The 15,693-nt window shown below is 37.2% G+C and overlaps 1 non-coding gene across 1 annotated transcript; it reads left to right on the top strand.

Annotated features, from left to right (window-relative positions):
* The first annotated feature begins 7,761 nt into the window (after positions 1-7,761).
* Positions 7,762-7,868, top strand: LOC128294635 (small nucleolar RNA R71). Its single transcript, XR_008284943.1, has one exon. It is a non-coding gene; the product is annotated as a small nucleolar RNA R71 (small nucleolar RNA).
* The last annotated feature ends 7,825 nt before the right edge of the window (positions 7,869-15,693 follow it).

Below are 15,693 nucleotides of genomic sequence, written 5' to 3'. Positions count from 1 at the left end.
CCATCAACTAATACTTAGCCAGTGATCACACTCTTGAATAAGAGGGAAAAAGAGAAATAAATGGAGAAACCATCAGTTAACAAAAGTATTGGAAAGGATAAAGAAAAATCGGCTTTTAAAAGTGTAGAAATGAAAAAACTTAGAAATATTTAACAAAAGTCGAAGAAGATCTAATTCACTTACAGATTGCGAGATCACTTGCCAATAAGAAATCAAACCCCCAAAGTGTATGACTCGACTTTCAAATGAAAAAGAAACAGTCGGCTAAGTTAAGAGGGAAGAGGTTGATTTGATTAAAATAGGGAAGAAAAGATCAAGAGTTTGGCTTAAAGAAAAGAGGAGATAATATGCGACTGAAGCACACAAAAACAACAAATGCTCTTACTTGCCCATACGACACACATATATATACTAAAAATAATAAATAAATAAAAATACAAACCTACACTCCCCAATTAACTTAAACTCGTCCAGTTAAAATCCCTTCAATTTCTTCAATTCTTATCATGATCATATCCACATTTAATCCTCATCCTAATCCCCTTGATTTTAGCCAACAATTCCAATTTGAATTGCATTCAAATTGCTTCCACTGAATAGCAATCCTTCCCTGCGTTGAGTAGCAAATTAAACTCCCTTTTGCGCATGCCACTACTCGAACTCTAGCCCTCCAACTTCCCAACAGGCTATTGGCCACTACACCACATCCTATCTTGTGTTATCATTCGGTCATAATTAACTATAAGGCTTATATGCCTAAGGCTTAGTTTTCTTAAAGCATAAAAATTTAAACTTTGTCAGGCCTGGGATTCGAACTTGCAACCTCTCATATCCATAGCATGCTTCTCGCCACTACACCGCAAGCACTCTTGTGCCATATTCCATCCCTAACTATTTTTAAGGCCTATTAACTCGCAACAAGGTTATCCTAAAAATATTTGCTACCATTCAGATTTGAACCCCTAATCTCTTTGGCTGCACTATACATCCCTTGCCACTACGGCACCTACCTTATTTGTGTCGTTCTTCCTCCCCAATTAATTATAAAGTCTTTCTGCCGACCTCTAGGTTGTCTAAAAAAAACCCAAAACTTTTTCTCATGCTGCGACTTGAACCCAACACCTCTCCTTACCCCTAACGCCATCATACCACTGGGCCAAGTGCATCCTTTGTGTCGAATTTCTACCAAACATATTTCTAAGGCCTAAAGCTTGCTTCCCTAGTAATCATATACGCAATAAAAATTTTCGCCAAGGCCAGGACTCAAACCCTGGACTTCCTGCTTACTACCAACGCCTTTTGCCACTAGGCCAAGCATTTCCTTGAGTCAGATTTTACCAGGCCTTATTAATAAGTCTTCCACCTAATGCTTAGGGTCCTTTAGAAAAAAATTGCAAAATTTTGCTAAAGCCTTAGATCGAACCCAGGACTTTTTCTACACTACCAACCCTTCCTAAATCACTTAACAATTAGACTAAACATGCAATTATAAAATATTTAAACACATTTAATTTATTTAAGCCACTTTCTAACCGATCCCAAACTCAAGGCCCATTACTTCTAGGCCCAAAATTCAAGGTGTTACAGTTTATCAAATACCCCCACACTTAAGCATTTGCTTGTCCTCAAGCAAAATCTTCAACTCACAATCAAAATAAATTCTTCTCAACTTATAATTCTTATCAGTAGTATCTCAAAATAAACCATAAGTAATCATACATTGAAAATTCAACTCGAAGAATATCAAAGTTTCAAACATTCCAACTTAAGCGTTTTATCACGAAAACCTAAGTGTCTCCCCTCATTTAAGTAATCACCTTTGATTCAAAATATCACAGAGTTTCACATCCTCACTTAAAGATTCACTCAAATCACTCGAGGTGTTTAAAGACAAGAAATTTAGCACTCAACAGTAAATACGAAAAGTTATTACCATAGGCTTGCGTGAAAATCAAATCTCCACCACTATATATTGAGATGATACATCAATCAAAAGGTCTTTAGAGGGTTGTAGCGTGGCTTTGGTTAGGGGGTGTGGTCATAAGCTGAAAATGAAGGTTAGAATAGAGATTGAATTGAAAAATCACCTAACTAGAAAAAATACTACAACTGACAAATTACATTCCTAAATAGAAGATCCTATAATTGAGCTTTTCTTCGTAGAATAAGGAATTAAATACTTAAGCTCAAAAACAAAGAATTACTACTAATATGTATTTTTTTTATTTTTTTTAAGAACAAGTCAAATATAACATAGAACTTTACTAATTATCAAAAATAAAACATAGCTAAGCAATTTATTCAAATCAAATCTCGACAAAAATAGGGATCAAATGAGGGGATTTCTACAATAATGGGTTATGGGTCAATATTAAGGGTAAATCAATGAATGGCTTGTTAGGCTTAGGGGGTTCATTAAGGGTTAATTATGAAGGTAGGCTTTTATGGAGTGAGTGGGTTAAACCTAAGTATCTTTTATCATTTCGACATATCAAATCAATGGTGTGGTCTTGACATGCATAATCAAGCAAGTTCTAGAATAACAATTCGATATTGACGCACTCAAAGCAACAATAAAAGTGAGCATGAAAGAGATAGTATATGCTCTAAAGGCTCAAGATTTCACAAAAATTATGGCTTTTTGATGTTTAACATGTGAATTTCAACTCAAGATAATACTTAAACTTGGGGAAACAACCTCAAGATTTTTAATTCTCAGGAATAAACTTTTCATGCTTAATTCCTTAATTCCTTTAAAGTTTAAATAGTCAATCCATAAATGCCTATGTTTTAATTCAAGACATATCAATAAAAATCATAAATTAATCAAAATTCATTCTAATAGTGATATGAGTGATTCACGTGAGAATAAGATAAAATTCAAGGATTTTTCTGATAATGATATAAATAACCCCCCACACACTTAAGATGTACATTGCCCTCAATGAACAAAGATAGTATTACTAAACAATATAGACATGAGGGAGAGAAGTGAAACATCCTGAATTTATGGATGAATTCCTTGAATTGGAGTTATGGTGAATAATCAGCCAAGGCAATGATGAGAGTGGAGGAGGATACTCCGGTAGTGGTAGAGGTTCGTTAGTCCATAAGTCCTGCACCAAAACAATATTATATCTGATGGTAGCTATGGTCATGGTTGAGCAGGACATGGCAGTCGTGGAGAACCTTTTGTAGTGGAGTTGCAATTTCCTAAGTAATAGTGAGCTTTGGAGCTCTTTATAACTGCGATAAAATCACTAACCCTTTAGGAAATATAAAGAAGCATAATTACTCGTAAAGAAATAGCCAAAAACATAAATTATCTAATATTAATTACAAAACCTAAAAATGGAATAGTATTAAATGGAAGTAAAATAAAAAGTACTTTAAAGATATAAATAAAGATAAAAGTAAAAATAGAAATAATAAATAAAAAGTCTTTAAAAATCTTTATCGCAAGATGGTCTGCGAGGTGGGGGTGGCGATGAGATATGAAGGTGCTGACAAGTCTGATGTAATGTCACATCAATGTTATCAAAATACTGAAAACATTGCTGCTCGAATCGTGTGAGGCACTCAGAGATACCAGAGAGTGAAGCAATCGCATGAACTGGGCGATAAATGGGCGGTGGCTAAGATGGTAGGTCCTGGTGCTGTGCAGGGACATCATCAGTAATGTCCTTTGGGTTCTCCTACACGGCTGACTGGATGAGGTAGTACTGAGGAGGATCGAATCCATGTCGTTGCTCGATCATCCTCATATGGAGTATAGTTAAGATGCCCTGTGGGGACATCTAACCAATGAGAGTGAGGGAGGATGCTTGCGCCGCCGTATTGAGGAGACCGAAGTACCGCGCCAGGCGAGTCACATAAGGGGCAATGGAAATGACTCCCTTCCTATACCGCTCCGTCTGATGGTGAATGGTGAGGGCGATGAAATAGGCAAGGTCGAACACGTGCCCATTCGCCATGCTCCATAAAAAATAGGCATCGTTAGTGTTGACGACGCTAGTACTCTCTCTCCATCCTGTCAGGGTGTGGGCTAGGATGGCATGTATGTATTGCAGGTATAGGGCGAGAGCCAATGCCTTGGAGCGACTAGGGTCACAGGTGGCCGAAGTAGGAATGAGGGCCCTCCAGCACTTGGAGGGAGACAAGTGGATGTGGCGATGAAGGGTATCAAAATCATCATCGTCCATGAATTCCTCCGTCTATAGCCCCCAAGCGACGCTGAACTCAGGTACGCTCAACTGGCAGACTAAACTGTCGAGATGGAACTGACCATTCCGAGATCATCGAACTCTGTCATAACTACTTGGAGGTGTAAGGTCAAACAGAGTTCGAGTCTGAGCTCGAGGTATGTCGGCTCGATGATCTCGAAGAAGAGCCCCCACGGGTCAGTAGTTAGAAGGGCCCAAACTGCGTCGACGAGTTGAATCTTCTCTAGGGCGGTCCAATCAATGCAATGGCCCGCACTTAGGGGTCAGGCCCGGAGTATCTAAAAAAGTTCCTCCTTCTCCTATGGTCCCAATGGAAATTGGAGGAATGGGTGTCTGATCTCAGTGGTAGGACCCAAAGATGATGCTGCTCTTTTCCTCTTCTTTGAGTCGAGGATGGCAGTCTTCTTGCCTTTTGGGTTCGTCATGGTATCTGCAATGAAAAGATGAAGTTATAAGAATAATCCCCAAGAATAGCATGTAAAAGCATGCAGGCATGTTAAAACTAAACAAGAATACTTCATAGGGGTTACTGACTACAGGGAAAATCTACTGAAAATGAAAAAGTTTTAATAGATATAGCAATTAATTATTAGCATTAAGAATACAAGAATAGTGCTAATGAAATACCTAGTACATATGGTAATGATAATATGGAATATGGCATGAAATCTATGGAAACACAAGGATGAATGTATCATAATGCATCAACTAAAATGGCAAGTTTCTAAGTATAAGCATGATTATCATCAAAAAATTCAAATAAACAAGAAATAACAAGAAATAATAAGATAATAGAGAGAAGAGAAGGGACAAATGCAATAGTGCTTTGTGGAGCAGTCATGTGGTTCGCCACAGGCGTGGGTAATGAGGTTGTGTGGTGTGCAAGGGTAAGAAGGGGGGGTGAAGGAGAGGAAGAGAGGAGAAAAATGGAAAGAGAAAGAGGAAGGAGTGGCCAGTCGGTGGTGGGAGAGGGGATTTCGACGGCTAGGGTCAAGGTTTTTTGGGGAATGGGATAATGAATAGTGAGAGGTTTATATAGATTTTGGGGCACACGGCCGTGGGGCACACTCGTGTGCCCTTATTTCAGCCTGTGTGTTTCGTGATTTTCAAGTTTGGGAACGTTTGAAATTCAGCCCACGGCCGTGTCGAATGGCCGTGTCCTGCTTCATTCGCTTCTCCCACGCTCGTGTTAATTTCACAGTCTCGAGCACAGGTGGTGGGCACGGGCGTGTCGCACTCCCGTGTCAATTTTTCAGTTTCAACCACGGCTTCTAGACACGGGTACACCCGTGTTTTTTTGACAGTTTCATCCACTACCATGTTGCACGGCCATGGCTACGTATCGAATCCCGTATTAGGGAAAAGTTTCGCTCTATTTTCACACGGCTGTACTGCACGGCCATGTCTTTGCCCGTGCTATGAGCACGGCCTAAGGCACACCCATATGCCTAGCCGTGTGGATTTGGACAATCTGTGTTCAAAGACTCAGTTAGTGAATTAGATGTTAAAAACTAAAATTAAAAGAAGTTAACATTGTTCGTGCTCGGGTTGCCTCCCGAGAAGCGCTTATTTATAGTCTAAGCTCGACTTACTTCTCTCTTGCATGGTCACGGTGGTGCCAGGAGTTTACACTCCTCATTCCTGCTATCAAACTCAAAATAAGGTTTTAGACGAGTACTATTTACCTTAAAAGTTCTAAATTTGGGATGAATTACCTCGACTATACCGTATGGAAAAATGCCAAGTACCGTAAGAGGGATTGCTCCATTAGGTTTAGAAGTGGCAATATGAGGGTCTACTGCATCTAGTAGTACTTTGTCTCCAACCTTAAGTTGATTTGGTGAAACATTGAGCTCGTCATGGCATGGTTTTGGTCTATCGAGTGCTCTCGGTTTCTGTGTCTGCCATTCATCTAGTTCCTCGATTTGTAGCTTTCGTTCTTTATAGATGAGTTCTTTGTTGTTATTTGAACAAGGCTCATGTATGCTTTTCGAACATATTTCCTGCAAAAAAGGTTGCACCACATGATCAGTATTAGAAGAATTTCTAGCTTGAAGAGTGATTGTTTCATCACCCACACGAAGTGTGAGTTCACCTATACCAACATCAATTATAGTTCTAGTAGTTGCTAAAAAGGGCCTTCCTAAAATTAAAAGCACGTCACTATCCTCTTCTATGTCTAGAAAAAAAATCGATTGGGAATATAAATTTGTCAATTTTAACGAGTACATCTTCAATAATGCCCCTAGGAAATCCAATTGTTTTATCTACTAACTAAATGCTCATCCTAGTTTGTTTGGGTTTTCCAAGACCTAGTTGTTTAAACATTTTGTAGGGCATGACACTAATACTGGCCCCTAAATCAGCCAAAGCATTACTAACGTCTAAGCTACCAATTAAACAAGGAATCGTAAAACTCCCTGGATCTTTCAATTTGTTTGCCAGCTTTTTCTGCAGAATGGCTAAGCAAACTACATTCATCTCCACATGCGACACCTCATCCAACTTCCGCTTATTTGCTAAAAGCTCCTTTAAAAATTTAACTACATTTGGCATCTGCGAAAGAGCTTCGATAAATGGTAAATTAATATGCAATTTCTTTAATAGTTTAAGGAATTTACCAAATTGTTCATCTATGCGGTCTTTCCTTGTCGCACTGGGGTATGACACTTGTGGTTTGTACTCTTTACTTACCGGTTGTTGCTCACTATGGACTAACTCACCTTTACCTTTACTTACCACCATTCCTTGCCTTGGTTCTGGTTCTGGTTCAACTAACCCTTCCTCGCCTTGAGTGGTAATCACGTTGAGTTGTTCCCTTGGGTTAGATTCAGTATTACTTGGCAAGCTACCTTGTGGTCGTTCAGAAATTAGTTTGGCAAGTTGTCCTATCTGAGTTTCGAGCCCTTGGATCGATGCTTGTTGATTCTTAAGTGTTGTTTTGTTGTTCTGAAAGTGAGTTTCTAACACTGAGATAAACTTTGTTAGCATCTCCTCAAGGTTCGGCTTCTTTTCCTGTTGATAAGGTGGTTGTTGAAAACCCGGAGGATGTTGTGGCCTTTGATTCCCTTGACCACCCCACGAGAAGTTGGGATGGTTCCTCCAACCTGCATTATATGTGTTACTATATAGGTTATTTTGAGATCTAGAATTATTATTACCCATATATTGAACTTGATCCTCCTCGGTGCTAGAATTGAAAGGTTGATATTCTGTGTGCGCTCCTCCTCCATTTGAGTCGCACCTCATCACTGGATGTACCTGAGTAGAACCATATAAACCGTCAATCTTTTTATTTAAAAGTTCTACCTGGTTAGATAGCATAGTAACCACGTCGAGGTTGAAAACACTGGCTTCTTTTGTCGACTTTGTTCTCATGACTTGCCACTGATAGTTATTCAGTGACATCTCTTCCATAAATTTGTAAGCCAGTTCAGGTGTTTTGTTATTGATATTCCCACCAGCAGCTACGTCAATAAGTTGTCTTATTGATGGGTTCATGCCGTTGTAAAACATTTGAACCTGAAACCATAGTGGTAACCCATGGTGAGGCCACATTCTCAATAGATCCTTGTATCTCTCTCATGCATCATAGAGTGTTTCTAGATCCATCTGCACAAAACAAGAGATATCATTCCTCAACTTAGCCATTTTAGCCAGCAGAAAATATTTAAGTAAAAAATTTTCGGTCATTTTTTCCCAAGTAGTGATTGACCCTCGTGGTAACGAGTTCAACCACTGTTTAGCTTTGTTCCTCAATGAAAAGGGAAACAACTGAAGGCGAATGGCATCATCAGAAACGCCATTGATCTTAAAAGTGTCACAGAATTCTAAGAAATTCGCCAAATGAGCATTTGGGTCCTCGTCCTGCAAACCATCAAACTGAACAAACTGTTGAATCATTTGAATTGTGTTAGGTTTCAGTTCAAAATTATTTGCAGCAACAACAGGCCTAATTATACTCGATTCAGTTCCTGTTAAAGTAGGTTTAGTATAATCATACATAGTGCGTGGAGCAGGATTCTCATTTACTGTGGTGTGAATATCATCCTCTTGCCCTTCCTCTATGTATCTTAAGCTTCGCCTTATTTCTCTTCAGTTTTTGTGAGCTGTGTGTTCAATCTCACTATCAAAAAGTAATGGTCCTGATGGGTTTCTTCTAGTCATAAACTATAAAAACCTACCAGAAGGAAAAATAAAATTTAGTAAAAAAAATCAAAATAAAGTTTAAATTGCAATAAAATAAATGGCTAAAGTAATAAAAATTAAGTGTTCCTAATATCTTAGTTCCCCGGAAACGGCGCCAAAAACTTGATGAGATGTGAATCGTGATAAGTTTTATAATTTATGAATGTTCGTTCTTGAAAACTAACTATTATCATGACAAAGGCAAGCGGACCTTATCGAACAATAGTATAGCTTATGGCAAGACCGGGATGTCGAACCCAAAGGAACTAAAAGTACTTGTATTAACTTTTTTTTTATTATCTAGCCTAAAAATAAAGGGGTTTGTTTTATCTAAACTAATTACTAAACTAATAATGCATAGAAAGTAAATTGGGGAAATAACTTTTGGGAAAACTGAACGATTTGGAAAATACCTAAGGGAAAAATCCACCTAGACTTCACTTGTTATTGACTCTGAATCAGACGATTTATTCACTTGAATTGATCCGTAGAAATCCCTAAGTTATATTATTATCTCTCTCGAAACTAGCAATATCTAACCCTAGGTTGATTAATTGAAATCTCTTTCTAATTAAAACTCCTAGTGCTGCATTAACTCGATCTATAGATTCCCTTATTAGGTTTCACCCTAATCCGGTAAAATTATGCAACCTATCTCTAGGCGTGCAATCAACTCTGCTTAATTATGTTAGATCTACACTTAGACAGGGACTTTTGCTCCTCTGAATAAGCACATCAATACTTGAATCAATATCCTGGAATATTAAAGCAAGAATTAAGAACTCATAATTAAGAACAAGTCAAATATTTATCATATAATTCAGATAATAATAACAAGATCCATTTTAAGTTTCATTCCCCTTAGGTATTTAGGGAGTTTAATTCATATTTATCAAAGAAAACATCTCAAAAGAATAATGATAACAAAACATAAAGAAAACCCAAGAACTCTTGAAGGGAATTGAAGGGAGATCTTCAGTCTTGAAGGTGAATCCGACTTCTGAGATGGATCAATCGGCTTTCTTCAAGTAATTCCTTGCCGCCTCCTCCGTGTGTGTTTTTTTCGGTACCTCCTGGGGTGTTTAAATAGGCTTTAGAATGCTTCTAAACCCTCAAGATTGGCCTTTTTCGAATAGGACTAGACTTGGGCTCGACAGGGACATGCCCATGTGCGATTTCTACAAACCGTGTTCAAGTCTGCTGAATGGACACGGGTGTGTGAACTACCCATGTGAGGAAGTCCAGGCCGTGTTGATTTCCATGTTGACTCATTTTCTCCGTTTTTGGCCCATTTCTCGCTCTTTTTACTCTCCTATGCTCTCCTAAGTATAAAACATGAAATTAAAGGATTAGGAGCATCGGATTCACCAATTCTAAGGATAATTCATCCAAAAGTATGCTAAGCATGGGATAAAAATATGTATAAATTACGGTTTATCAATTAGCATATTGGTTAGAACTTGTAGGATGGTTGATTTGTAATGTTTTGAGTGTGTTTTGGTGATATGAATGTATGTAGGAATGGTGTGTCTTGATGTGCAAGAATAGGATTTGAAATGGCTTGTTTTAGGTGCAACTTATGTTGCACAAGTCCAGGGACACGGGCTGTCACATGTCACACGGCCACCTCACACGACCATCTGTCATTATTGTTTTTAATTACAGGTTTCACATGGTCTGAGACATGGCCTGCGACATGGTCATTTGTTGTAACACCCCTAACCCATATCCGTCGCCAGAATTGGGTTAAAGGCATTACCAGACAAATCAGAACATTTTACGAACAATTCACAAACATTATTCACACATAATCATACATCATTACAGAGTCCCTTATATAGGTTAACGAGACCTTAAACATGCTTTAGAAAGGGGTCGGGACTAAACCGAGCTCATACAAAATTTTTCAAAACTTAAACATTTTTCAAAATTATACAGGTTACATGCCTGTGTGAATAGGCCGTGTGCTTCACATAGCTTTAGACACACCCGTGTGTCTAGGCTGTGTCAAAACAGGGCATATATTGTGACTTGTCCACACGGCCACAAGACACGCCCGTGTGTCTAGCCCGTACTCGAAACTGACTTGGTAACACAGTTGACCACACACCCATGTGTGCGACTGTGTAGTCTGCCCAGGCTCATTTCGAAATGGCCCTCGAGCAACACGGCTGAGACACACGCTCGTGTCTCTGCCCGTGTAGGCAAAAATAGGCCATTTACAAGGCCAATTTGCCACCCATTAAGGGTCCTCCCTACAATCAACAAATAAGCATCATTTTCATACCAAATGTTCATCCATTTCATAACCAATACATACACCAATCATGCCATAACATTATCAACCAATTTCATGCTTAATAGTCATAACAAATTATGCCAAAACATAAGACAAAATCATATCTAAACATTTGTTCCATAGCCTCATTTTACTTCATTCAATCACATGCTATAAACTTAACAATTTCTCAAATATGCACATACCAAAACTTACCAAAATTGACCATTTCATTTGGTCATTCATAAACAAATCACATAAGCATAATTTGCATCACATATCATATACCAAAATCAAACCATAAGTTCAACCATAAACTAGCCATATCACATGGCATGATATATACATTACAAAACATATCCAAATACTTTTAGCCTATACATGCCATACTTTAATATTCACATTTTCAAAAGGTACCAAAAGAAGTTTGAAAGTGTGGTGATGATCCTTGACGATCCCCGAGCTCTCGGTACCTATGATATCTATAAAACAGTTGAAAAACACACAAAGTAAGCTTTCAAAAGCTTAGTAAGCCATATACAGATAAACTTATCATTTAAAGCATATAAACATCATCTAATTACATATACTTCATTTTCAAATACTATCACAAACCACATAATTCATATACATTTCCCATATACTCAATTTATTTGCACATATAGTATACTTTTTCATACTTATATCACATATCATCATTTGCTCATGTACTTACCTTTTATTCTCAAACATTAAATTACATTTCAAACGTACCTGAATCGGATACACATTTCATATATTCATTCTTTTCTTGGAATACCCGTCGAACCGTTCGGAATCATAAGGATACGCGGATAGCTCAGAAAGCTCGTACAATGCCAACGTCCCAGACGTGGTCTTACATGTAATAAAAAATCGATGCCACTGTCCCAGACAAGGTCTTACATGTAATCAAATATGATGCCAATGTCCCAGACGTGGTCTTACACGTAAATCATAAGTCGATGCCAACATCCCATACGTGGTCTTACACGATAACACATAACTAATCCTATGTCATGACATATGTATCCTAACTATTCCTAAGGTCCGTACAGGGTCTTTTCAGATATCGAAACTTTATCGATACTCTCTCGGATATCTCATGCCCAACTCATATCACTATTCATCAATGTTCAATATCATATTGACAGCAATAATTCAATTCAAAACACATTTATTTGTATATCGACTTACCTCGTACGGGTTCGGATAGATGGAATCTGCTACTCAACTACTTTCGACTTTCCCCGATCTAATTTCGTTTTGTGAAAAATAAAATAGAATAAAATAAATAAAAATAAAGAACACATAAATTTTACGTGGAAACCCTTTCGGGAAAAAAAACCACGGGCAGAGGAGAAGAAAATTCACTATGTCGAAAAATTTTTTACTCAAATACAAGAGGAATAGACTATGTCTATTTATAGGCTTGCAAAGCCATATTCTAGTAGGATTGAAACACCTTATCCTAATTAATATAAAATAGATGGAGTTTAATAAGGTTTAAAACCTTATTCTAAAATAAAATAAAAGAAGTCTAGTTCTATATGGATTTTACTTTTATTTTATTTTCCATCGTATTTTATTTAAATAAGAATTTTGGGTCACTTAATTCTAACAATCTCCACCTTGACACAAATTCTCAATGAACAAGTTCTTCATCGCGAACTTTCAATAAACAAGTTCTTCACCTCTTCCAAAAACCCCTTAAGGGTTTAACTTCAACAATGAACACCAACCAAGTCTAAGCAATGCTCAAACTTGGTTATAGGAAGTGACTTAGTCATCATATCTGCAGGATTTTCATGAGTGCTAATTTTGCTCACAACAATATCACCACGAGCAATAATATCACGAACAAAATGATACCGAATATCAATGTGTTTTGTTCTCTCATGAAACATTTGATCTTTTGTAAGAAAGATGGCACTCACCGTCACCCTTTGCAACAAGCCTTGCTTTATATCCGGGTTCTTCAACTCCGGAGTCCTTCTTTCTTTTTAAACACCCATTTACAACGAACGACCTTTTTACCTTTAGGAAGTTTTACAAGATCCCATGTTCTGTTTTTGTGGAGTGATTCCATCTCCTCTTGCATAGCAAACATCCACTTTTCGAGTCTTCACACTAATCGCCTCGAAATAATTAAATGGCTCTTGATTCGCATCTATATCTTCACCACATTTAAAGCATAAGCAACTAGATCAACCTCGGCATACTTCTTTGGAGGTTTAATTTCTCTTCTTGTCCTGTTTTTGGCGATAGAGTATTGCGGTGAAGAAGCAACTCTATTCTCAATTTTTGTCTTGGCTTGAGGAGTTGATTCGTATTAATCGATGCTCCACCGCTTTTGGTTTTCTTTATTGGAAGAGTCTTTAAGAGATAAGTTAGGTAGCATAGCGCTTTCATCAAAAACAACATCTCTGCTAATCACAACTTTTCTATTTTCAGGACACCATAACTTATAGCCTTTTACACCACTTTATAACCAAGAAAAACGCATTTAATGGAGATCGTCTTGAGTTTTCCGCGTCGACCTTTTATCTAATAAATGCATCCCTTCGAGTCGGGGTTTGTTGCGTATTAGCTCTAGAATTACTACGGTTATCAGGTAGCAAATACCATCAAACAAACTATAAGCGATTTAATGAGCCATTCGCGGTTTCACGATCTGAATTTGTTCATACTTACATGCATGGCTTAATCTTTAAGACAAGCATGTGTAAGTATGAACAAATTCGATCGTGAAACCGCTAATGGCTCATTAAATCGCTTATAGTTTGTTTGATGGTATTTGCTACTCTGATAACCGTAGTAATTCTAGAGCTAATACGTAACAAACCCCGACTTCGAAGGGATGCATTTATTAGATAAAAGGTCGACGCGGAGGAGAAGTGGAAGGTGCAACTGAATCAAGTATCCACTCCTCGCCACTTTAGAATCATTGATGAAGCAACTAGAAGTTCACCATCGCTGTAGTCTTCTACAACATCACTTCACCGAATTTTCGGCTGTTTTCCTTTTGATTCGCAGCCTCCTTTTAATCTTATTTTGTAGCTTATAGCACTTTCAGATTTAATGTGCCCTTTCTTCTTGCGAAGTTGCAAGTTTTACCTCTGTTTGAAGATTTCGATCTACCCTTAGATTTACCACGAGGATTCCGTTCCTGTGTTCTACCACGATCATCATCAACATTCCGGTCTTGTCTCCCACGAACAATGAGACCCTCTCCCTGAGAGTTGGGTTTAACCACAAGATGCTTCATCTTATCATACGAGGTTAAAGAATCATAAACCTCATCAACTGTGAGAGACTCGCGGCTATATAAAATCGTGTCTCTAAAGGTTGAATAAGACGAGGGCAACAAACAAAGTAGAATCAACCCTAGATCTTCCTTATCATACTGAACCTCCATGGCCTCCAAGTTTGAGAGAATTTCTTTAAACACTGTTAAGTGTTCGTGTACAGACGCACCTTCCTCCAAACGATGAGCATAAAGACGCTGCTTCATATGCAACTTGCTTGTTAGAGTTTTCGACATACATATTTGTTCTAGCCTCTTCCATAATGCAGCGGCAATTTTCTCTTTCATCACATCCTGCAAAATTTCGTTGGACAAATGCAGATGTAATTGTGTTAATGCCTTTCGATCCTTACGCTTCTTCTCTTCATCTGTTAATGTCGAAGGCATCTTATCTATCCTAGCGGGGCATCCTCTAGATCCATCTGTGCAAGAACGCTTGCATCTTAATTTGCCACAACGCAAATCGGTGTTGCGATCCAACAATGAATTTCATACTTCAAAGACGCCATTACCGTGATCGAGATGAATAACCCTAAGCTCGATACCAATTTGTGAAAAATAAAATAGAATAAAATAAATAAAAATAAAGAACACATAAATTTTACGTGGAAACCCTTTCGGAAAAAAAAACCACGAGGCGAGGAGAAGAAAATTCACTATGTCGAAAATTTTTTACTCAAATACAAGAGGAATAGACTATGTCTATTTATAGGCTTGCAAAGCCATATTCTAGTAGGATTGAAACACCTTATCCTAATTAATATAAAATAGATGGAGTTTAATAAGGTTTAAAACCTTATTCTAAAATAAAATAAAAGAAGTCTAGTTCTATATGGATTTTACTTTTATTTTATTTTCCATCGTATTTTATTTAAATAAGAATTTTGGGTCACTTAATTCTAACACGTTTTATTTAGTTCTTGATCTATATAAATTCAAATTTAACTCTTTTATTCACCAAATCATTCAAATCAATCCATAAACACATATTTAGGGCATTTTACAAATTAGCCCTCACATTTTCACATTTTAACACTTTAGTCCTTAATTCATAACATCACAAAATTCACCAAATTTTCTTTTATACAAGCTTAAATGAATTTTCAAGGAACTCATATAAGCCCAAATATTTCATTTATTTAACATTTTAGTCCCTAAAAATCTACTTTTTACAATTTAGTCCAAATTACTCAAATTCATCAAAAATTCAAAAACAAAACTTAGTAATCTAACACATATCTTCCAGTTACTATCATCAAACTTCATAGAACTCATAATTTCATTAATTTCATAACACAAAATCAACAACAAAATCAGAAATTGAGACATGGGCTTAATAGATTACTAAGCAACAATCACACAAACGTAGAAATAATAAAAAACGGATCAAAAACACACCAAGATATGTGTTGAAACCCTAGCAAGCTTTTTCTTCTTCTTTTACTTAGTATTTTCGGTGCATGAACACTTAAAATGGATTAATTTTAACATTTCTTTTATTAAACACATATTAATACACCATTTACCATTATACCTTTAGTTAATTAACATTTAAACCATTAACATACAAGGTCATTAATGTCCACTCAAGATTACAATGGTCAAATATCAACATAAGGACCTTTCATTTACAAAGACAAATCAATTAAGCACTTTAACAAATAGCTAGCAACTTTTAC

The sequence above is a fragment of the Gossypium arboreum genome, chromosome 6 (genome assembly GCF_025698485.1).
Source record: "Gossypium arboreum isolate Shixiya-1 chromosome 6, ASM2569848v2, whole genome shotgun sequence".
Taxonomy (NCBI): domain Eukaryota; kingdom Viridiplantae; phylum Streptophyta; class Magnoliopsida; order Malvales; family Malvaceae; genus Gossypium; species Gossypium arboreum.
The sequence above is the reverse complement of the archived record's forward strand: the minus strand, read 5'-3'. Positions and strand labels throughout refer to the sequence as shown.